Genomic DNA, 23891 nt, shown 5'->3' on the forward strand with positions numbered 1-23891 from the left:
CCCAGCCATCGTCCTTGGATCCTATGGAGTACTGGTGGAAGATTTCGGCTAAACCAAGGTTCAGGCCTGCTTGGCGGTTTAGCTCGGCTATACCCATTATTATCCGGTATGTATTGGTGGATAGCTGGGTTGGGCATAGTCTGGTTTGCCTAAGGAATTCACAAATTAAAGGCTGGACTGGGAACCTTAGTCCAGTCTCTATTATAGAAAGCAGGGTAAAAGGTACAAAGCCTGTTTCGCCCCATGGTATGATGTCCTTTTTGGCCAGGGTAAGGTGTACATCGTCTGGAATGCCATAATCCCTTCGGAATTCGGCCATGCCACCAGGGGTCTCAACTAAATACCTATACTTACCCATTTACGGTATAAATAAAGAATAAATTAGATCGGTGCAAGAGTTATGCTCAGTAGCTCGGTTGAGCGCACGGAGGAGTGCCTGGGCAACCTAATTCTGCAAAGTAGAAAACAAAGGGGTTAAGCACAGATCCTTGGACCGTGCTACAAATTAAAAGAAAGGTAAAGAACTCTACTTCGGCTCTACGGACGGGTTCTATCTCGGTTCAGCAAAATGCTGGGTAGCTCGGTTTGAGTTTAAGGCTTGCAAGATCGGGTCTATTTATGAGGTTAGTTGTCTCGGTTTGAACTATGAAGCTTTGTCACTTCGGTTGAGCCCCTAGGGGCAGCTTTCTAAGTTTGGTTCAGAAACTAAGAAAGCTGGCTTAGCCCCAAGGTTTAGCTTGGTTGAAAGACGGAGTTCCTAGTGCAATAAGTGCAAACTTCGTTCAGTGATGTTATTCCGGCTAGAGGAAATCAGGAGTTGGTAACTTTCTGAAACTACTGTTATTCCTACAAGTGCTAGTTCGGTTATTATCTAAAGTGATCTACCTATATGGGGCAAACAGTTCCCTACTTCGGTTGGAACATGATTTTGGATCAAAATCAAGTTTTTTATGAGATATATAGCATATACTCATACGATACTGCTGGTTTTCCCGTGAAAGTACAGTTGCAAAACAAAACTATACCAATGTGTTTTGCAAAAAACATACAAAACAAGATATACAGATGCGAAAGCAAAACAGAGCAAGAAGGATAGGCTGGCTTACCAGATTGAAGAAAAGGAGGCTGAAGATGGGAAAGTAGCAGCAAAATCATTCTTCGGAAGCAACGGAAGAACAGCAAGAACACAGAGAGAGAAGATGAAGAATAGTAAAGGTAAATGGTTCAAAGGCAGGATGATTGTTTTGTGGAAAGAGAGAGAGGGCGAGAACTGTTCAAAAATTGTGAAACACGAAGACGGCGTTGACAGCTGCCTTCTACGAATGGGAGCGTGCCACGTGTATACGGAAAGGGAAGCGTTACAGTCGTGATTAAAGAGACGTTTTAACCGGACAAAGTGAAGCCCGAAGTAAAATTAGCTCGGCTTAAGGGCCCAAGAGTTTTTGGCTCGGCTGGAGAGGCTAAAGGGTTTTTAGCTCGGCTGGAAAGGCTTAATAAACTCTAGCTCGGCCAGTAGACTGGTAATCCCAATCATGTTGCGCAGATGGAATTGAGGGGCAATTGAGAGGGTAATTTTTGGGAAAAATTGGGCCGAGCTGCGAGTTGGGCTTTGTGGCCCAAAGTGCGAAGGACTAAGTAAAAAGGCCGTAATGGTTACTCCGGCCCAGGAGAGGCAAGGTTACTCCGGCCTAGGAGAAACAAAGTTACTCCGGCCATGGAGGTAAAATTACTTCGGCTCAGGAATTATAAAGATACTTCGGTCCGGGAATGATTTAGAGTTATACCGGTCTTGGAGTCATACCGGCCGAAAGTCATTGGTTCGGTCTAAGACCGTACCATTGGTTGTACATGGGAGAACCGATATAAGGATGGAGTTAAAAGTGGAACCGAACTAAGAATAGTTCAGTTTACTCAGTGGCTCTGCATAGCCAAGCTTATTTCGGTCATATAGTAGTTCGGCCAAAGTAAAAACCATCCCACTTGGTTTAAGCAATGGGGGAGGGTGTAAAAGGATAAGCATTATCCTTAGGAGTATGAATCCTAGGAGGACTCTGCATGGAGGAATAAAACTCCTACTAGGATTATGCCACTCGAAACCTATAAAAGCTCACAAGCATCACCTTGGAGGAGGTAACATAACACCACATACAATTTTGTTTTCTGAACACATTGAGCTTTGTCTATTTGTCAAGTTTTCTGACTTAGGCATCGGAGAGGTTTCCGGCACACACCCGCCGGCTAGCTCATGTTTGTGTTTTCAGGTGACAAAGCGACGTCGTACGGAGGAGCGTGGACTTAGTCAACAGGATTATACGAGGAGAATTATTTCTTCCCCGTACAATATATATATATTATTGTCTCGTTCTCATGAGTGAACGAGTGCTTTGATTTACGCGCGTATGTATATGCTAACCATCCGGGGAGTGTGAGTCAAACTCGGGACGATATCCCTGTACAAGTTTGGCTTCGGAGTGGTGTTAGGTTTACGGGAGGCACATGAGATATATGTGTAGGCCGGAAGTGGAGGGCCGAAGTGGTGGAGTTAAGGTATAAATAATTTAATAATGAGTGTATTGGTATAGTGTGAATTGTATTGATTTGTACATCTTGAAAAATAGTAAATGACATCGATAAATTATGAAATTTGAGAAGAGGCATGTATACGTGATTCTAGACAACTTTTGTATTTTAACTTTTTATTAAAAAGATCAGAACTTATAATCAGATGATCGTGGTTATTGTAGGTTTGATTCATTTTAGTAATGCAGATTTTAGATACTGTTTTAACCCATGAAACGAGCTCGTTTTTATTGGTTTTGTATAAACTGAAGTAAAACATTATTCTGCATACTTTTCGTGTTTTGAACTTTTCCGAAAAAAATCATCTTAGGGAAGTTTTTTTTCGTTTTCAACTTCAGATTTTTTTTTTATTGAATTCCGTCTAGATTTTTCTATCAAGTTTTTCTCTCAACCTGTTCAGTTTCTGTTAAATTCGTATGCGCTATCTTTTAGAAAATTTGATTATGTACAATTTTCGTTCTTTGAGTTTTGGTCAATTCGAATTATTTAAGCTTAAAACGGTGCATTTTTATACTTCTTCAGCAAGTTACTTATGATTAAATTGTACTTACTTTATTTTTTTTTGCAGGATGGTGGGTCATACTAACTTTTTTATGCAGGGCTAACCCACCATATTTTTTATTTCTATTTTATTTATTTTATAATAAATTTATATTTCGTTGTGTACGGACAAGAAACTAAATGTCACCGTATCTCTGGAAATTACCCATTCGTCTCGGTCCGGTTGGAACTACTTGTCTTGTCCCGTAAAAAGATTTTAATGTATTTTTGTTTGTGTTTGGTGGACACGTGGGTGTTAAATCTTGTACTCATATCAGTATACCTGTATATTGACCCGTTTTGTCTCTTGGCAACTCGGGTTCGTTCTGTTTGAGCGCAGCCGAGCTTCCTTTGTAGGATTTGTTGGGGCTACGGTGGTGACGCAGAATTACTATAGTGTTGGACTTGTCGTTTGGACTTCTTTTGTTTTCTTGAGCTTAGGGTTGATATTAGTTTATGTATTTATTATTTATTTTTTTTGATGACTTTAGTATTAAAATAATTTGACATGATTTGTAACCGTACTTTATTTAAGTTGTTTTGACTATGTATTGTTACTTTTTGGAGGTATTGGTTAGTTATGAAATTGTGGTGGATGGTTTGGTTGACGTTTAGTTTTTTTGTTTCACCCCTAGGGTTTGGATGATCGAATATTAATTTGAGCTTAGTTCTAATTTAATATTTAATTGTCCGAATTTTGGGGTGTGACAAGTTGGAATGACTAATCAGATTATTTTTTAAATAAATCTTAAAAATTGATTAATTTATTCCATTAAGTGATTTAAAATTTTGATACATATACATAAGAAAAATAGATAATTATATTACTAAATCATAATTCAAATTTAGATATTGTCATATTTTTTTTGAGATCTATATCTAAATTTTTATCTTTTTTATTTTTTATTTTTGTGTGGTTTGTATTTGGTTTTTTTTTTTCTTCAATTTATTTAAGTTGGAGGGATGGGTTTCTATTTGTTTTTAATTATTATTATTTAGGTAAATTATGATTTGAGTTAGATATGTGATAGACATGTGCGTTTTATTGATTTAAAGTATGATGGTGAGAGATATTTTCAAATTAGATTTGTTTAGATAAACTTTAAAGATGTTTAAAATTTAAAATTGGATATTGAGATGTAAAAGAAAGATTTTAACCGAATAAATAAAAATTAAATTTATTAATTTTATTTGTTTGTATATTTGATTTTTAGTTTTTTTTTTTGTTATGTTATAATATAATATAATATATAAGATATAGATAAATATTCACAACTTTCATAAAAAATATTATCTGATTTTTTGGAAAAGAGAGAAGGTAGGCAAGTTTTAATATTTTTTTTTGGAAATCAGTGAGAGAGATTAGGATGGAGAGATTATGAAATATTTTTGATATCTTTCCATTTGAAATTCATAAATTAAAGGATAATTATTATTTCTAAAATAATTAAATAAATAAATCAGTCAATAGTTTTTTTTTAAATCTATTTTATAAATTGAAAAATCAATAATTTTAGAAAATTAATTAATTTGTTCTATTAAATAATTTAAAATTTTGATAGATATACATAAAAAAAATAGATAATTATATTATTAAATCATAATTCAAATTTAGATATTGTTATATCTTTTTGAGATCCATATCTAAATTCTTATCTTCTTTATTTTTGTGTGGTTTCTATTTTTTTTTTCAATTTATTTTAGATGGATTTATGGGTTTTTATTTTTATTTTAAATTTAATTTATTTAGGGTTTCTATTTATTTGCAAATATTATTATTTAGGTAAGTTATGATGCGAGTTAAATATGTAATACATATGTGAGTTTTATTGATTTAAAGTATGATAGTGAGAGATATTTTCAAATCAGATTTGTTTAGATAGAATTTATAGATTTTTAAAATTTAAAATTGGATATTGAGAGGAAAAAAAATATTTTAACTGAATAAATAAAAATCTAATTTATTAATTTTATCTGTTTGTATATCCAATTTTTAATTTTTTTTGGTTATGTTATAATATAATATATAAGATATAGATAGATACCTAAAACTTTCATAAAAAATGTTATATCATTTTTTGGAGGAGAGAAAAGGAACACAAGTTAAATTTTTTTTTATAAAATTGGTGAGAGAGATTATGATGGAGAGATTGTGAAATATTTTTGTTATCTTCCCATTATTATTTCTAAAATAATTAAATAAATAAATCAGCCAATAGTTTTTTTTAATCTATTTTATAATTTATTTTGTAGGTTGGGAGAAATCAATAAATGCTGAGGTTATTTATTTTTTTAAATCAAAAAATTAAAAAAATCAGGATTGGGGATATTGGATAAAAATAATTTAACAATCTCATCACTAAGCATAATGTATGAGAGAAGTTGAAAAAGGTGTTGTAATAACTATGAGAGAAGTCAAAAAGGTTTGTGGGTTGGGAGAAATCAATATATACTGAGGTTATTTATTTTTTTAAATCAAAAAATTAAAAAATTAGAATTGAGATATTGGAGCTCCCACAAAACTTGTGGGTTAAAAAACTCCATTTTCCTTATATAATACTAGCATATCACCCGTGCTATGTACGGATTGTGTTTACAATTATCTATATATGTGAATTGCGATTTTTAAATGTCTTCTTTTTTTCCTTTTTTATATTATATTAAAGTTTAATATTTTGATAATAATCATATGTAGCATATCACCCGTGGTATGCACGGATTGTGTTTAAAATTATCTATATATGTGAATTGTGATTTTTAAATATTTTTTTTAAATGTCTTCTTTTTTTCTTTTTTATATTATATTAAAGTTTAATATTTTGATAATAATCATATGTGTTGGACTTTTTAATGAATTAAACGTCTTTTTTTATTTATTATATTATATTAAAGTTTAATATTTTTGATAATAATCATATGTGTTAGACTTTTCAAGAATTTTTTTTTATGCTTGTTCTTAATGCATTAAAGTGTTATTATGAGAGATAATAATCATATGTGTTAGGACTTTTCAAGAAATTCATGTGTTGGATTTTAAAGAATTTTTTTTATGATTGTTCTTAATGCATTAGTGTTATTATGATGATAAAATTTGGGAGTTGGGAGAAATTTGTGATTTTTAAATGTTTTTTTTTAAATGTCTTCTTTTTTTTCTTTTTTATATTATATTAAAGTTTAATTTTTTGATAATAATCATATGTGTTGAACTTTTCAATGAATTAAATGTCTTTTTTTATTTATTATATTATATTAAAGTTTAATATTTGATAATAATTATATGTGTTGAACTTTTCAAGAATTTTTTTTTATGCTTGTTCTTAATACATTAAAGTGTTATTATGAGGGATATTAATCATATGTGTTGGGACTTTTCAAGGAATTCACATGTATTGGATTTCAAATATTTTTTTTTATGTTTGTTCTTAATGCATTAGTGTTATTATGATGGTAAGATTGGGGAGTTGGGAGAAATTAATAAATGCTAAGTTTTTTTTTAAAAAAAAAATTAAAAAATCAAGAAATTTAGATTGAGAGATTGGAGCTCCCACAAGGCTTGGGGTTAAAAACTCTCTTTTGCTTAATATATAGTATAGATACTAGCCCATCACCCACGGAATAATTGTAGATATTTATATTTGTTTTAGATTTTTTTAATATATAAATTATATTTTTTAAGATTTTTTAAAAAATAATTTAACAATCTCATTACTAACTATAGTGTATAAGAGAAGTTGAAAAGGGTACTACAGTAACTATATACGGATTGTATCTATAATTATTTGTATTGGGGGGATTTTAAATGTTGATCATGAGATTTTGGCCAAATCAATAAATGCAGACATGTGGAAAGACATGTGGATTGGAAAAAGTTAATAAATGTTGATCAGGAAATTTTGACCAAATAAATAAATGCTAAGTTTTTTTTTTTAAATAAAAAATTTAAAAAATTCAAATTGCGATATTGAAACTTCCACAGGCCTTGGGGTTTAAAAACTCTCTTTTGCTTAATATATAGTTTAGATAGATAGATAGATATAGATAAAAATAACTCAAAAGGGTCAAATTTGAATTTTATACATAAAATTCAACGGGTCAAGTTTTTTGAATTTTATACATAATTTTTTTTAATTTTAAATTTAATTATTTTAGTGATATAGTTTTATATTTTATTTTAATTTTAATAGTTTTGATCTATTTACTTTCACAATTTATCTTACCTTATTAATACTTTTTCAAATCTTTTTTATTAAAATTGAAACAAATATAATCGAGTAAGATAATTTTACACTATTTTTTTAAAATTATTATTTTTTGTTTTGGTTTTAATAATTTTTAAAAATATTTTACTCAAATTTTTTATTTTTTACATACACCTAAACTAGATACACTTAAAAAATATAATATGTAGAAGAAAAACTTTAAAAGAATTCACCAAATAAAAAAATATAAAAATTCAGTACATTTTCACATTTTATTTTATTCAATGAATTTTTAAAATATTTTTGTACAAATTTTATACTTTTTAAGTATATCAAGATTAAATAAATCTAAAAATTTTAAAAAAAAAGTTGATAAAAATACCAAAAAAATTACTAAAAATATAAAAACAAGAATTAACAACTCAAAAAACTATTTTTGAAAATTTGAAACCAAATAGAGTATGGTTTCGCATAGGTTTGATCCCCCCCCCCCCCCAAAAAAAAAGATGTACATAAATTAATTAGATAATTACTAAGAGAAGCAAAATCACAAAGAAATCAAAATTTTATCCATAAAATTAAAATTTGAAACCTCACGTAAAATGGTACTCCATAACTAAGAACAACTTCAATCACACTCCCTATTTTTTTACTAGTTGAAATATAAAACATGTATGTTATTTATTTTGTTTAATTCATTTTTTATCTATGTATTTCAACGTTACTATTTATTTTACTTATTTATAGACACAAACTATTTAAAAAATTTCCTAAAATTCTTCGAATGTAGTTAACATTGATTTTTTTGTTTTTTAATTTTAAAATAACTATTGTAATAGCTATTCTCGTAGAGTAAGTAAAATATGATAATGTGGGTGTTGATTTCTGACCACACAACCAAACAGAGAAGTTAGCTAGAGAGCACGTGGCAGAATAGATTAAGCCAATCACCTGCCAACAAGAAAATAAAAATAAGAATACTACGGTAGTTCGTCCACCATGGGGCATTTTGACTATCAAGTCAGTCAAACAATCTCTCAAAGATACCAAATAAGTACTAAATTTACAAAATAAAGTGTACCTTAGACCCACGAAGGTACCTTACTTTTATAGCAAACAGTGCTCTCATCCCCTAGAAGTCTCACTTCATATGACTCAAGCACAATGCTCATCTTAGATTCTCAGCTAGATAGGGATAAATTCTTTAGAGTCTTATCCTTATCCAGACTAAGAGTTTTCTCTTATCAAGGACTATTGCCCTCTATCTAGATATCACATAATCCATGTATTATCGCACCGAACCTCGACAATACCGTAATCATTTCGCCAACTATGACTCACCTACGTGGCACCTTGGCTGACATCTCGGAGTTACCTCGGCTACGTGCTGTTATTCACAAAATACAGCCCCACAATTGCCCCTTAGGTTCTATTATCTTGGCAATCTGAGGTGATAGAATCTATAAATGTACTTCTCTGGCCGAGATTATGACTTGTCGGTTTCAAGTAAGTAGGACTCAGATGCCCCTTTTATCAAGAATCAAGAACCAAGAACCAAGTTCTTTTAACATCTTAACTGAGGTCGCTTCGCTAACCGAGGTCATTACCCCACTAGTCCAAGAATTCCATGAATCCCAACTGTGAATGAGCTGTTATGCTCCATTACCCAAACTGTTTTTTCCACGTGTCATCACCTTATTGGTCTGTACCTGTCACGCGTCATCAAGTCACATCAATTCTGCTTACACCGTCTGTCAGGTACGTTGTCCAAGGTAGTTTTATCATGTTTTGTCGCCTTCTCTCATTCTAACAAAACCTTTCCCTCTTTCTCCGTCTCTTCACTTCTGCAAATAAAACTTTCTCAGAATTTCTCTCTACAAATTCTCTCATTCTGCCATTTTTGTTTTCTCGAAGCTCTACAACTGCTTCATTCATATCCTTCGGCAAGCCTTTGACTATTCTGCTCTGACCAAGAGTGTCGTCTAACTTCGGCATACACGACTCCGACATTAATTTCTCCAGCTCTACTCTCTAAGTCTTTGAATCCCTTTTAGTTTTGCTTCGATTTTCTTTTAGTAATCTCTTTTGTGGACTGTTCATCTGTCACACCTTGTTTTTGCTCTGCATTGAATTTGTACTCGCATTCAAATCTCATTGTTCTGTATGTTATTGATTTTGTGTTCTGTTTCTGTTTGAATTTTCTACATGTTTTCCTTGATTTTTGCACATTGGCGCTAAGTGAATTTTTCTTGAATGCTACTGAACATATTTCTTTGTTACTTCACTCATGGTTTCTTTACTTTGAATGTGTTCTTGAATACCTGCCCTTGCACCTATACTTAATCTGTCAATGATTTGATTTTGAATTCGTTTCTTTTGTTTTTCTTGTTTGTTTCTAAATTCTTGCCTTTGAGTCTTGTTCGTTCCAATAATTCTTGCATAGAATTAGGATTTAGGACTTTCTAGAAACCACACTTAGGAAAAATTGAAACGAAACCTCCCTTAGATCTCTAGAATCCCTGTCCTAGTGTTCATTAGGGTTTCTTCGAGGTCCTTTAACCCATACAGTCCACCCTTCCAACAATAAACCTTACCAAATTCCCCCTAGCCGAGGTCATGGGTATGTTTAAATGGAGGGTAGATTCACCTAGGAAACTATAGTATTTTTGCCAGGAGTTCAACATTCCAACCGACGTTCATCTTAGGTTGGCTGGAAAGGAGGATTTCATCATGTTGGGAGAAACCTATATGTATTTCCCCGTGGTATCCATCATCGAGGACGAAATTAGATTCTCCTTTGATATTCTTTTATGAGAAGTTTTACACTTCTACAAACTTAAACTTATGCAACTAACCATAGACACTTTTAGGGTCATTAATGGTATTGCTGAGTTGTCACGTCGGCAAAACACTAGAATTACCTTGTCCAACATTTAGTATTGCTACACTATGTGTGGCCTCAAGTCTGCCAGTGGCTATACCTATTACCTCAAACCTTGTTCCACAACTTTCAAACTCATAGCCGACCTTCTAGACTCTAACAAAGGCTCTGGTGATGACTATGTAATTGTCTCAAAGTAATTGGGGGTTCGCGCTAAATGATGATCTTCATCTCTACCCCTTGCGTTGAGGAGTCTTTATGGAAGATGATGGTAAGAACTAAGTCGCCCTAAAGTCTCATTTACTTTAATCATCCACACAATTGTTTCTCTCTGGGGTTCTAATGTTTTTTTGTTGTTTTTGCAGCAATTCTTCAGCCTCCTAAGAGTTTTCGCCAGTCGTACATCCTTAGCCGAGATTTTGTTCAAATTCTGAGCTTGCTAATTGGCATTCGCAAGGCCCCAATTTTGTTGAACTACATGCCAACCTATTACTTTCCTTTTCCCGACATCCCCAGAAGAAGTAAGGCACTACAATCAGTATTAACTCAACTAGCCACTTATTTACCAAGGCCAGATTAGGCATCAACGTCTGATCTTGCTAACGAGCCATCCATATCGGCTCTAGCCCAACACCTTCCACCGTTCCAACGTCAACATTGTTGCCAATCGCCAAACACTCCAGCCGACAGAACTTGAAGTCGAAAGCGTCGAGGTTCGGACACACTGAGCTACGATCCAGCGAATCCTTCACTTGTCCTTTCAGTATTTAAACTCAGCACTGGCGTCACCGACGCCGCCGCCGCCACCGCCAAAGAGATGAGTCACAAACCAACAATAGCTGAGGACTTGTTAGATGGTCTGCCTGATATCGTGTTCTTGCAATCCACGCTTTCTTCCCAGTCTAAGTCGAAGCTAAAGAGGGTAAAAAAGGCTAAGGCTACAATCACTGAGATCCTCTTAATTCTGAAAAGGATCCAGAGGATTCTCTCCTTATATCCAAACTAGCCGACGTTGAGAAGAAGTAGGCAGAGGCTGAGTCGTCTAACGTGCCACTAGCAAAAAAGTCGAGATCCGAAGGCCAAGGCAGTGGGAGTGGTTTCCACCTTGAGGAAACCTGGACCCCCGAGGTCCTGGCCAGTAATCGGCGTCTTAAAGCTAGCGACAGTGCCATGGAGAGCCTCAAAGTCAGTGCTGTTCTATCTACGACCGTTCTTCTTTCAGTCGACATGAACCAGCTCGCTGATTTTAACTACTATGAAAATTTTGCCATGATGATGCAGCACTCCGTCTTGGTAAATTTCTGACCTTCTGTCATTCTATAACGATTTTGGCTTAGGACCCGACCCATTTTGTATTATGGACTCGAGTTTCATGGTTCTGTATTGTTGTTCTTGTATTATTTCTCTTTTTCCCCTTCATTTTGGCTATTGGGTTGTATTGGTTGCGTTTGGAACAAGTTGGTAGCTTTGTTGCCCAGAATTTTACTTCTCCACTCGAGCGCCACTTCTTGTGCTTGAGCGGGCTTTGTAAACTCTTAATACTTTTGCAAGCCTGCAAAATAGCCGGGAGAGTGTACTCTACGCTTGAGCGGTGTTTCCTACGCTTGAGCAGTCCTACGCTCAAGTGATGGTTATCTGTCTGCAAAACTACTGGAAGTGTGTATTCTATGCTCGAGCGTCACTTCTTGCGCTCGAGCGGTAATCATTTTAGTGTCTAGGTGCTCGAGCGTCACTTCTTGCGCTCGAGTGGATTGTGCATTTATCAGTCCGTAAAAATCACTTTTTACATCACTTTTTCATATCACTCTCTCTCTAAACATTTTCAAACCTTATTTTCTTTCACTCTCACTCTCTCTCTAAAACTCACATATTTCCCTCGAATACACCTAGATCCATTGATTTTTTCACCCGTGTGTCTTTGTTAAAAAGATAGAGCTTGGCGAGGGTTTCGTTCTAACTGGAGAAAAGTTAGTTTTTGGCGCCTTTGGGTTTTTCTCTCTGTCTCGTCCTGTCTCTCTCTATCTCTCTGTCTCTCTTTCTCACTCGTGCTCTAGTTTGAGATAGGGATACTTTTCACACTTTTTATAAGTTTTAACTTAGTTATTTGTTATTTTTAAACTATATTGCAGATTTGGAAGGTTTGGAAAAAATCTAGGATTTTGAATAGAAAAATCAAAAGAGGTGTTTTTCGAATAATCTCCTGGGAATGGTTTTGATGTTGAAAATAATGAGAAGTTGGGTGGAAATGGTTGATTTTGAAAACTTGGGTTTGATTTTGCAAAGAGTAAGAATTTTGCCCTAAATGTCTCAAACATTTATTTTGTATAAATAAATAAAATTGATGTTGGAATAATGAAATTGAATTGGTATTGATGAGGATGGTAGAGTTGACTATGTATTATCACTCACCTCTTGAGATTTGGAAAGTTTACCTTTATGGAATATAAACTCTCTGTTTAGAAATATCTATCTTGGGCTATCGGTGGAGGATAGCTATGATTGTTGTAAAATTTGCATGTAAGTTAGGAAAATTGAAACTATTTTCTCATTCATGTGCATTGAACATTATTTCACACTTATACATTGAAAATGTTATCGTTTTGAGAAAAAAAGGGTGAATTCGGAAAACATGAATTATGTTGTTGAACTAAGTTGGCCTGAGTGTCTTGGGTGACAATCCCGAAAACCGCGCATATACATGGGTGCCGATCCCGTGGATGAAATTTTCGTGAATTGGCAATAGTAATGCTTGTGTAGCCTACGTTTACATGGGTCCTGGTTTACGGTTTTCCCCGGACGAAATTTCTAGGAAAGGTTGTGTTGTTTTGAAATTCTCAAAGTGTGAATCACTACCTTATTTTCTATTGAAATGGAAATGAATTGTGAATCAAGATATTAACTTGGGATTGCATAGTTTTGAAAAGGGATATAAATATGTTTTGGCAAGAACATTGCATATGCACTCTCTTTATAGCTTCGTTAAAATTCATACACTGTGTTGGATTATTTCTACTGGGCTTTGATTCACCCTATGTGGGAAAAACATTTCAGGTGCTAATGATATGCCTCCGCCAAGGTAGTAGCTTGGGAGGACTTGGAGCAAAGGCTTCTTTTGTTGTATTCATTTTTGTATAGCCAAGGGCTTTAAATGTATTGGACTTAAAGTCCACTTTTGTTGTAACCAAGAACTATCTTGGAAAGTTGTAAGCCTTTAGGGCATTTCTTATCTGTTTAACTTCTATTCTTTTCTTATATTTGTAACGTATGCTATAGGTTTATGGCTAGGCATATTGAATGTATACCGCATATGTTTCATTTTGTAAATCACATTGGATTTAATAGAAGGTAATTATATTAGTGTTGTTGTTGTTTATTAATATTGTGGATGGGTTATGGTAATTATTTCGGAGCGTTACACCTTACAGTCAACTTTGATTTGTACTTAGCCAAAATTTTCTAACTTATTTTTTCTCTTGCAGGCCATTCAACATACTCACTCTCATGCGGTCAAGACCGAGTTTGTGAAGAAGGACTTCATAAAGAAGACACAAGAAGCTGCAGGTCTCCTTACTTCACTCAACAAAGCTGAGACTCGTGTTCAGAGCTTGATGGATAAAGTCAAGGCTGCCCAAAATGCTCAAAGCCAAGCTGAGGCCAAAGTTGAAGTCGCTGAGGCTGTCGTTGAGGTTGCCAAGGCTGAGGCCAATGCTGTAGAAATTAAAGTGGCAGAAGCTGAGGCAAAGCTTAAAGAGGCATTGCATACCAAATAGGCTGAGCTTAAAAAAGCCGATAAGAAGGTCTATGCGGAGGGCAGCCCGATGTTCAGGACCAGTACAAACAACAAGTCGATCTGGCCTGCAACAAAGGCTATTATCTCGACTGGATAGCGGCCCTAAAAGAGCTATCTGTCCTCGAGGACTCGCCTCTCCGTGATATCAGCCGACTCAACGTGCCTTTCTCTCTCTCGCCTAACTGGCCTAATGATGAGGCCGAAGAAGAAGAGGCCGACGCTGAGGAGGAAGTCGAAGCCGACGTCGCTACTGTGGCCAAATCCCTTACTCTAAATGATAAAGTCTTGGATTTAATTGAAGAGGATGGAGATGAGGTCTCTAAGAGCACCTCACCAAAGAAGATCGACACTTCTGAGGCTGAGATTACCGCCGCTGCAAAGAGCCTAGACCAAACTCTTCTGAAAATAGACACTGGGATCGTAGCTGAGAAGTCTGCCCAGCTGTCTGTTGAGGTTGAAACAACACCAATTGCCGAGGTGGAGCAGTTTGAGCATCATGTTGATACTTAGGAATTTTTATATTTTTCTTTGAACTTTTGTAATCTTTTATGCTTTTGTCAGGCCAAAGTACCCTTTTTTGTAATTGAACAAGTCTATCCTTCAATGCAATTCCTTTTCTGTCTAAGTGTTTGAATGCTTCTTGATGTATGCTCATTATCTTTATCTCTTGTATGCTTTTATACTTAGAATTACTTAGAATTTCTCTTATCTTTCCGAGTTTGACAACTTGGTTCCTCACCTCGGATCACAATACCTCAGATACACTATCTTGGATTAGAACTGATCAATTATCTCGGATAGTGTCTCTGATATTTATCTCGGATAACTTCAACTTGTAAAATTTTTCCCAAAAATTTTCACAAGTGTTATACTCACTCATGTTTCCTGCATCATCTTGGATAGTATCTCTAGCATTTATCTCAGATAACTTTAACTTGTAAAATTTTTCTAAATTTTTTTACAAGTGTTATATTCACTCATGCTTCATGCCCCTAATGTGAACCTAAGTATCACTTATGTTCACATTAAGGTTGCATCTCCTGGTCTTTGCCTACGTTTAATTTAGACATTTATGATCGAGGTCATCGTGTTTGGCTTGCCTATACTAAACACTTAAGGCTTGACCTTAGTATACCGAAAGTACTAGCTACCTTGGCTTTTCTCACAAACTGACCAAAACATGGATCGTTTCGCCTTGTTCCATTTTGAAACATTATCTTATGCTTAGTTCAACTCTACCATTATGGGAAGTCTAAGTTAGTCGCCTTGTTTCATACTGAAACATTGCCTTTGTACTTAGTCCAACGCTACCATCATGACAAGTCTAAGTTAATCGCTGCATTCATCACGAGAACATCGCTTTATAACTTTCTCAATCGTATCTCGTAATCATAAATTTCAATCAACATTTTGTTAAAAACAAAAACGATACAAGTATTTTATTAATACTTCGATTAAAAACTAATCTAAATTACAATGGGAATGAGAAAAAATCAAACAATGAGTGATAGAAAAATTTCAGATTGTTGGTATTCCAAGGTCTTGGCAATTCGTTGCCATCAGTGTCTTGAAGTCAATATGCGCCACTGCCGGCGACTGAGATGATGCAGTATGGCCTTTCCTAGTTTGGGCCAAGCTTGCCCTCTTTGAGATCCTTCTTATTGCTGACAACTTTTTGTAATACGAGGTCTCCAACTTGAAACTCTCTCGGATTGACCTTCTTATTGTATGCCTTGGCAAATTGTTGTTGGTATGCCCCTAGCTAAATTGCTGCTCTTTTTCTTCTCTCTTCAATAAGGTTTAGATCTTGAGCAAAAAATTCCTTATTTGTTCCATTCTCCACTCCCTAGGTTCTGATTCTAGAAATACCAATCTCTAGTGGAATGATGACCTCTATGCCACAAGCCATGGCAAAAGGAGACTCACTAGTAGATCTTCTCGACGTAGTTTGATATGCCCATAGGACATTAGGCAGTTCCTTTACCCACTTGCCCTTGGCAGCTTCCAGTTTTTTCTTGATTCCATCCAAGATGGTCTTGTTCGACGTTTCGGCTTGACCATTGCTCTGGGGAAAGCTGGGAGTTGAATAATAGTTCTTAATCTTATACTTTGCACATAAGTTTTTGATCAGCTTGCTGTCAAACTGGGTACCATTATCCACCACAACGGCTTTCAGGATCCCAAATCTTGTGATGATATTTTTCTAGATAAAGTTCTTCACATCTACATCTCGAATTTTGGTAAAGGGTTCAGCTTTCACCCACTGTGTGAAATAATTAGTTGCTATGGGTAATAACTTCCTCTATCTAGTTGCCTTAGGCAGTTGTCCTACAAGATCTATGCCCCATTGGGCAAATGGCCAAGGACTAGATACCGGGTTCAAATCTTCAGCTGGCTGGTATATCAAAGGTGCAAACTTTTGACATTTCTCGCATTTCCTTTACATAGGCTTTGGCATCTTTCTACAAGTATGGCCACCAGTATCCTTGCGATATAGCTCTGTGAGCAAGTGATCTTCCCCCTGTATGGCTTCCGCATACTCTCTCATGAATCTCGTATAAAAAGCCCTCTACTTAGGATGGGTGTACACATCGCAGTAGAGGTTTAGTAAAAGACTTCCTGTACAGATGGCCTTTTACTGACAGGCAGAACCTGGCCGACTTCAGTCTGATCTTGTGGGCTTCCCTTCTATCTTCTGGGAGCTTGCCATCTCTTAAGAACATGGCTATGGCATCCATCTAACTTGGACCCAACTCCACGCACATTGTTTCATACTCTATTATTAGAGGTTCCATACTTGGGCCAGACAGGTAATCCATCATAATTATTCTTAGCTCACCTGACTTTATAACACTAGCCAGGTTTGCTATGGCGTCAGCATGATTATTGTCATCTTGGCTGACCTACTGCAGCCAACAACATTGGAATTGTGTAAGTAACTTGACGACCTCATTCATGTAGGCCACCATCCTTTCATCTCGGGCTATGTATTTTTCCGTCGCTTGATTTACAATAAGCTGGAAGTCGCAAAAGACTACCACCTCATTGGCTTCCAGTATTGCAGCAAGTTTCAAGCTAGCAATCAATGCTTTGTATTCTACTTCGTTGTTTAAGGTCTTGAACCCCAAACAGATGCACTGTTTTGTCATTCGTCCATCTGGTGAAACCAAAACCACTCCTGCCCCCGCTCCTTATCAGTTTGAACTATCATCGACAAAGAGACGAAAGGAGTCGCCGATGTAAAAATCACAGGGTTTTAACTTTTCTTCACTCTTCTTCTATTTGGTCGACGTGGGATTCCGTGGTCCCAACTGATTCTCCTTTAGTTGTCTCGGGCACCCTAAGTCGAGGTTCTCTGGTGTCAATCTTGGGCAACTACCTAGAGTGAATTTTGCAACAAAGTTGGCCAAAACCTAACCCTTTATCACTGTCCTTGGCCTGAATTCTAAGTCATACTGACCTAGAACTACAGTCCATTGCGCCATTCTGCATGTCAAGTCTCTATATTGTAGCAGAGACTTGAGTGGATGGTTTGTCAGTACCACAATCCTGTGAGCTTGGAAATAATGGTTCAGTATTTTTTAAGCCATTACTAGAGCAAGTGTCAACTTTTCCAAGGGCAGGTACCTAGTTTCTGCACTGGCAGGGTCTTGCTGACATATGGCCTTCTATTCTCTTTCTTTCGGATTACCACGACACTAACAGCGTGGTCTGAAACTACTAAGTATAAGAACAACTCTTCTCCTGGTACCGGGTTCCACAATACCGGTGCTGTTGTTAGGTGCCTTTTCAAGTCAGCTATAGCGACTTTGCATTCTTTTGTCCACAGAAAGTCTATGGCTTTCTTTAATAACTGAAAGAATGGCTTACATTTACCTAAACTCTGGCTAATGAATCTGTTCAGGGTTACTGCTTTGCCAGTCAAAATATGGACTTCCTTCACTGTTGCTGGGCTCTTCAGATCAAGGATTTTTTTGATCTGATCTGGGCTCGCTTCAAATCCTCTTCTGGTTACCAAGTACCCCAAGAACTTACCAGATCCTACCCCAAGTGCACACTTTGAGACATTCAGCCGAAGCCAGTACGCCTTCAATATGTAAAAACTTCATTTAGGTTTGTTAGATGATCTCTTGGTTTCTTACTCTTGAAAACCATGTCGTCAATGTAGACTTCTACAGTTTCTCCAATTAAGTGCTTGAACATCTTGGTAACCAACCTTCGGTATGTCACTCTGCATTCTTCAGCCTAAAGAGTATCACCCTATAACAGTAAAGTCCTTTGGGGGTAATGAATGTTGTCTTCTCTTCATATGGGGCATACATTGCTATCTATTGGTACCCCTGTATGTATCCAGAAAGCTCATTCTTACAGGCCTTGATGTGGCATCAACAAGTTGATCAATCTTGGGTAGGAGAAAGCAGTCCTTCGGGCATGCTTTGTTCAGACTAGTGAAGTCTACACAGACTCTCCACTTGTCATTCTTCTTCTTTACTACCACCATATTGGACAACCAGGTGGGGTAGTTCACTTTTCAGATTACTTGTGCCTCTAGCAGCTTATCCACCTCTTCCTTTACTGCCTACATATGGACCAAAGTTGGTCTTCTTACTCTCTGAATCACTGGCTTGGCTGACCTATCCATGTTAAGTTTGTGGCAGGTGACCTCGGGATTGATCCCTGGCATCTCATAGGGTGTCCAAGCGAACACTTCTATTTTCTCTCTAAAAAAAGTCTAAATTTTCCTTTTTTCTTCCTCGGCTAAGCTAGAGCCGATGAAGAAGAATTGTTCCTCATTGCCTTCCTATACAAGAACCTTTTTCAAGGGTTCTTCACTCTTGTCAGCAGGTTCTTTGCCGACATCATCGAAGACCTCTCGGTCTTCGCTTTCAATCTCTGCTGTCTATGTTTCTCTCATATTACAGGTGTACTTCATTGCTGCCATAGAGCAATTTTTTGCTTGTACTTGGTCTCCCCTCACTTCTCTAATCCCTCTTTCAGTTGGGAATCGCAACAGTTGGTGCACTGTTGAGGGAATAACCCTCATTGCAAGCAGCTAAGGTCTTCCTAGAATGATGTTGTATGGGAAGGAGGTATCTATCATGGTAAATTCTGTAATTACCTTTTTGGTACCTACCTGCACCTTTAGACTTGTGGCTCCTAGAGGCCATGTCGGCGCCCCATTGAATCCAACCATAGGGCTGTCGAATTGCTCTAGATCATCCGTTTGGAGGCCAAGCTCCTTGTAACATCTGCATACATAATGTCACAAGAGCTTCCATGATCAACTAGGATGTGCCTCACTTGGCAGTCTCCTACTTTCAATGTATGTTTTACCATATCAAGGTCCTCTTCAATGAAGGATATCATAGGCCCCTAATGTCTATTTGTCCTGGGTTTTTTCTGCTGGACCTCGTAGACATGATGCAGATGCCTTGTCCTCTGAGTCTCCCTTCGAACTTTATTCTTATTGACCTTCAAGTGAATCACGTTGATTACCTGTGGACTTTCTGCTTGCAACAGTGGTAGTGACGGTGGTGCCGCTGGCGCCTAGGCCAGCTTCGTTTACTCCTCTCTTATTTTTGCTTCATCGATTAGGTCTCTCAGGTGTCCCTGTTTGACCAAATCTTCCAGGTGCGACTTCAGAGCCCGGTATTCTTGGGTCATGTGTTCGTCTTCCTCATGATAGACACAATGCTTCCTAGGGTTCCTACCCATGAACACCCTCTAGGTCTTCTGTGGTGCCCTGTAGTATGGTTGGTTCTTGATTCTCTTCAAGACCTTATAGATGGGGATCTTGGAAACAGTACTTACTGCCTGCATGGATCTCAACCCTAACTCTAGCCTGTCAACATCGGTATTTTCTCGGCCTCGCTTTTGCGAGCTATTTCTTCTTTCTTGTTTTGATGTACTTGTCTTTTTCACTTTCTTGTCTTCCTCTGCCTTGGCGTACTTTTCGATCCGCGCCATTAATTATTTCATGCTCTTCAGGAGTGTCTTCGCAAGTGACTGTCGAAGTGGGTGATCGTTATCTAAGCCATTCTTAAAGGACACGACTGTGAGTTCCTGGTTACATGCCGGAATCTAATTGTAAACTTCATAGTACTTCTTGGCATTGGTTCTAAGACCTTCGCCATCGCTGATCTTCAAAGCCAGTAGGGAGTCTACCCTTAGTGGCTGCAACTTGTTTGTAACAAACCTGACCACAAACATCTCCGTCAAGCTTTCCTAACTCTTTACGTATCCTTTCGGGAGTTTTTGGAACCAATCTAATGCTATTTCCCCAAATGACAATGGGAATACTTTGCACAATAGCTGCTCATTCCCACTTCACAAAGCCATTGAATTTAAACATAAGTCGACCTGAAAGTTCGGGTCAGACTTACCATCATAATCTGGAATCTCGGCATGCTAAACCTCTTTTGGTGTTTTGAACGTATCTAATTCCACCAAGAATGACGTCTTCGGCTAGAAATTCGATGTGATCTCGACTTTGTGTCTCTTCCTTTGGAGGTAATCTTTCAGGTCCTCCTTCGTTCATCCGGGAGCTTGACTGTAGATCAACTTCAGCCTCTTCGGCATGCTGCTTCCGGTGTTAGGATACGTTCTCTTGGACTTCTCCACATCCATCACATCATCAAAACAAAGGCCTTGCCCTTGGACCTGCCGAGATCCCTTAACATAGGTCCCCTCTGTTCGTGGTATTCTCTATGATTCTCCTCGCACAGACTCTGTCCTCCCAGCATTTCATGATTGCCGATGTGAACTTCCCTGTTCCTTAGCCTGTAGTAGGATGGCTGGAATTGCATTTTGTCCTTCTTTCTGGACACTAGCCTTGGCTGCTGGTGCCAGTGTGTCCTGTAAGGGAAACGCTGGTTGCATCATATTGTTCTGCATCATGAAGTTGACTACTAGCTACAAGTTTGTCAACTTGTTCACCATATCCTTCAATTTATCATCCCTTCTAAGGCATCTATCTTTCCATACTTAGAGATCGCCTTCGTGGTAGTACTCATCTCAACTACCCTTCTTGTTTCCATTTTGGCCCCGAGTGACATTATTCGCCTTGGGGTTAACCTCATGTACTTCTTTGTTATTGTTCCATTCTCCAGTGTTAGGACCCACATGTTCCTTATCCTCACTGCAAATGTCATTCTTGATCCTCACTTCTTGTCCGTTGTTGGCCATCTATCCTTACTAAGTTCCCACAGACGAAATTAAAGAAAGGCTAAAGAAAGAAGAGGAACTCATAACGAATTCTTGGATCAAATTTCATGACCTTGTAACTTTTCCTTTTCCTTACTTTTATGAGACTAAAACCATCTTTCTGTAATCTTTCAAATCATTCAATGAAATGAAGGCTCTCTTCAATTACACGAACTCTGTATGCACCAGTTTGTTTTTAGTCCAGTTTTTGCATTACTCTACAATTCGAAGGTCAGGAATCATTTTAACAATTAAAATAATTAATGTTTCTCACGGTTTTGAAGCAATTCGAAGCTTCAAAATTATCTTTTAAAGGCCAAAAAATCAACACATTCTTGATACCCCACAAGGTTTCAGGCTCAAAATTATTCTTTGACTTGGGAGCCTATATTTAAGTGTTTTTCCTAGTTTAAACTTTATATTATTTTTATGCGAGTATTTCTTGAAATAACCCGACCTAATTTGAAGAGAGAAACATATAAACAACTATAACATGCCCGGGGAATTCCCGTGCGCGTTAGACAGTTCAAACCCTCGATTTCTTTGATCTAACCTCACGAGTGCAATGTCATATATAAGAGTCCAGCTTTGAAAACTTTTATAGAAAATCCGTGTTTATTACAAAACCTTTGCCAGAAATGGACTACATCACCAGACCTTAGAGTCGCCACCTAATATTTAAAAAAAAAAAAGGAAACCCATTACTCATGCCAAGGCCACTGTTCGTCGTAACCAAAGATGCTTGGTTTGGAACCTTAAGTATCAGAGGAGAAGGTCTTTAATTGAGCACCTCTGCTCACCCGATCAAAGATCAACCTTTACTAAACCATGATGTGAGTTTTATTTACTTTATATGTTCTTTCTGATTGACTTAATAAATTCTAAAATTTACTATGTGAAGCAAACAAGTATAGACTATGTCATTCATTTTGAAATAACTTGATTTCATGTGTTTTGAAATATTTTTGAAGATGTACAACACAAAGAAATTTAGTGAACAAACATGAAAACCAATATCATTCTAAATTAAGCGACACAACCTATATCTAGCGGCATTCATACAGTTATATGAAATAAGCAAGTAGCCTCATTGTAGGATACTAAACATAGTAAGAAAAACACACACAAGCAGGATGCTAAAGCATAAAAACTTACATATTTACCGATGTCTTGCGAATAGCTACAAAACAAAGTTAGTGAAATATGCATGATCTTATATACAAAATCCTGGATATGATGAAGAGACAAAACATGATGTTTATGTACAAATAAGGAAAGTAAGTAAAAGAACGGGATAAAAAGAAGCGGGACAGGAAATTATTACAATACTTTGAATAAATAATTACAAACTAAATAAAAGAGAGAGGAGGAAAATATTACAACAAAATAATATTTTAGGACTTGGTTTCAAGTGTATGATCACTCTTTAATCTTTCTCAACTTGGCAAGGATTACACTCTCTTTGATCAAAATTTTAGGACATGGTTTCAATAAATTTCTTGAGTGGTGTTATGCAAGGGAAGATGAGATATATGAAGGCGAAGGACAACTTCACTATTTTGGCAAGATAACACTCTTTTTTGTTCAAAGCTTACTTTTCTTTCTCAAACTCAACATTCTCTCTACACTTCTTCTCTCAAATCCATCTCCAAAATTCGTGACTTAAGCTCTCCTTATATAGGAAATGCAAGTGGAGTAATGGTAGAAGACAAAGTGGAGAGCTAATGAAGCATTTAGGGAAGATAATGGAGCTAATGGCGTACCAAAATAGAGTTAATGGAAGACAAAAATTGTGCATTATCTTCAATAGATCAAACAGTAGGCAATAGAGGCTGAGTATGTATGCATTCAATGCATGAATGAGTCAAAAAATGGGTTTGTGAAGTGCCCCACTTGAACTAACAAAAATCTAGGCAAATCTGTCACTAGGTGGTTAACCAGGCGGTCGACCGATCAGGGTAAAAAAATGTTTGTTTTGCTTTGATTTAGTCCAGCTTTGCTTTGGTGCTCAATTGGACCTAAACACTTGGCCAAAATAGGCTTAGGGTGGAGAGTAAAGCTCAAATTTCATCTTTTTTACTGAGAATTTTGTAAACAACACATTCTTATTTTCATAATCGGGTAATCAAAAGAAAGCTCTCATGTCTTAGGGTCGGTCAAAATGGGATGTCTATAGTTGCCCATCTTTAACAGAGCTCGAAGTCATTTCATAACGTGAGTAAATGTCAAAGCCCGAAGACGACCTTTTTAACAAGGCTGTAAGACTTAAGCAAACAAATAAGATGCAAATGCAGTTGGTTGAACTCGAGAGTTGCCTACGTATCGCTTTACAAGGAATCAAACTAGCATAGTTTAGGGGAAAAATGCAAATGATATGCTAATGCAATTTGAAAGTTGGACTTACACGCTTTGAGAAGTCTTTTTTGTTTTCTTTTGAAAATTCATGATTACGTAATGCCATGCAACAGGTAATATGCGAGACAAGCCTCGTACAAATGATATGAAGCATAACAATGGGTACAATCAAAACACACTCACATGAGATAAGGAAATGAAGGATTTAATCAAGAAACGATACCCAAACCGTACCTCAATACGAAATCGGGGATGGGTTTAAGCCGAGTAAAGGAGAAAAAGGGTCTTAACCAACAAGCGAGACCTAGACCGTACCTCAATATGAAATAGGGAATGAGTTTCA

This window comes from Camellia sinensis, chromosome 3 (assembly GCF_055761805.1).
Source record: "Camellia sinensis isolate YWXY chromosome 3, ASM5576180v1, whole genome shotgun sequence".
Classification (NCBI taxonomy): domain Eukaryota; kingdom Viridiplantae; phylum Streptophyta; class Magnoliopsida; order Ericales; family Theaceae; genus Camellia; species Camellia sinensis.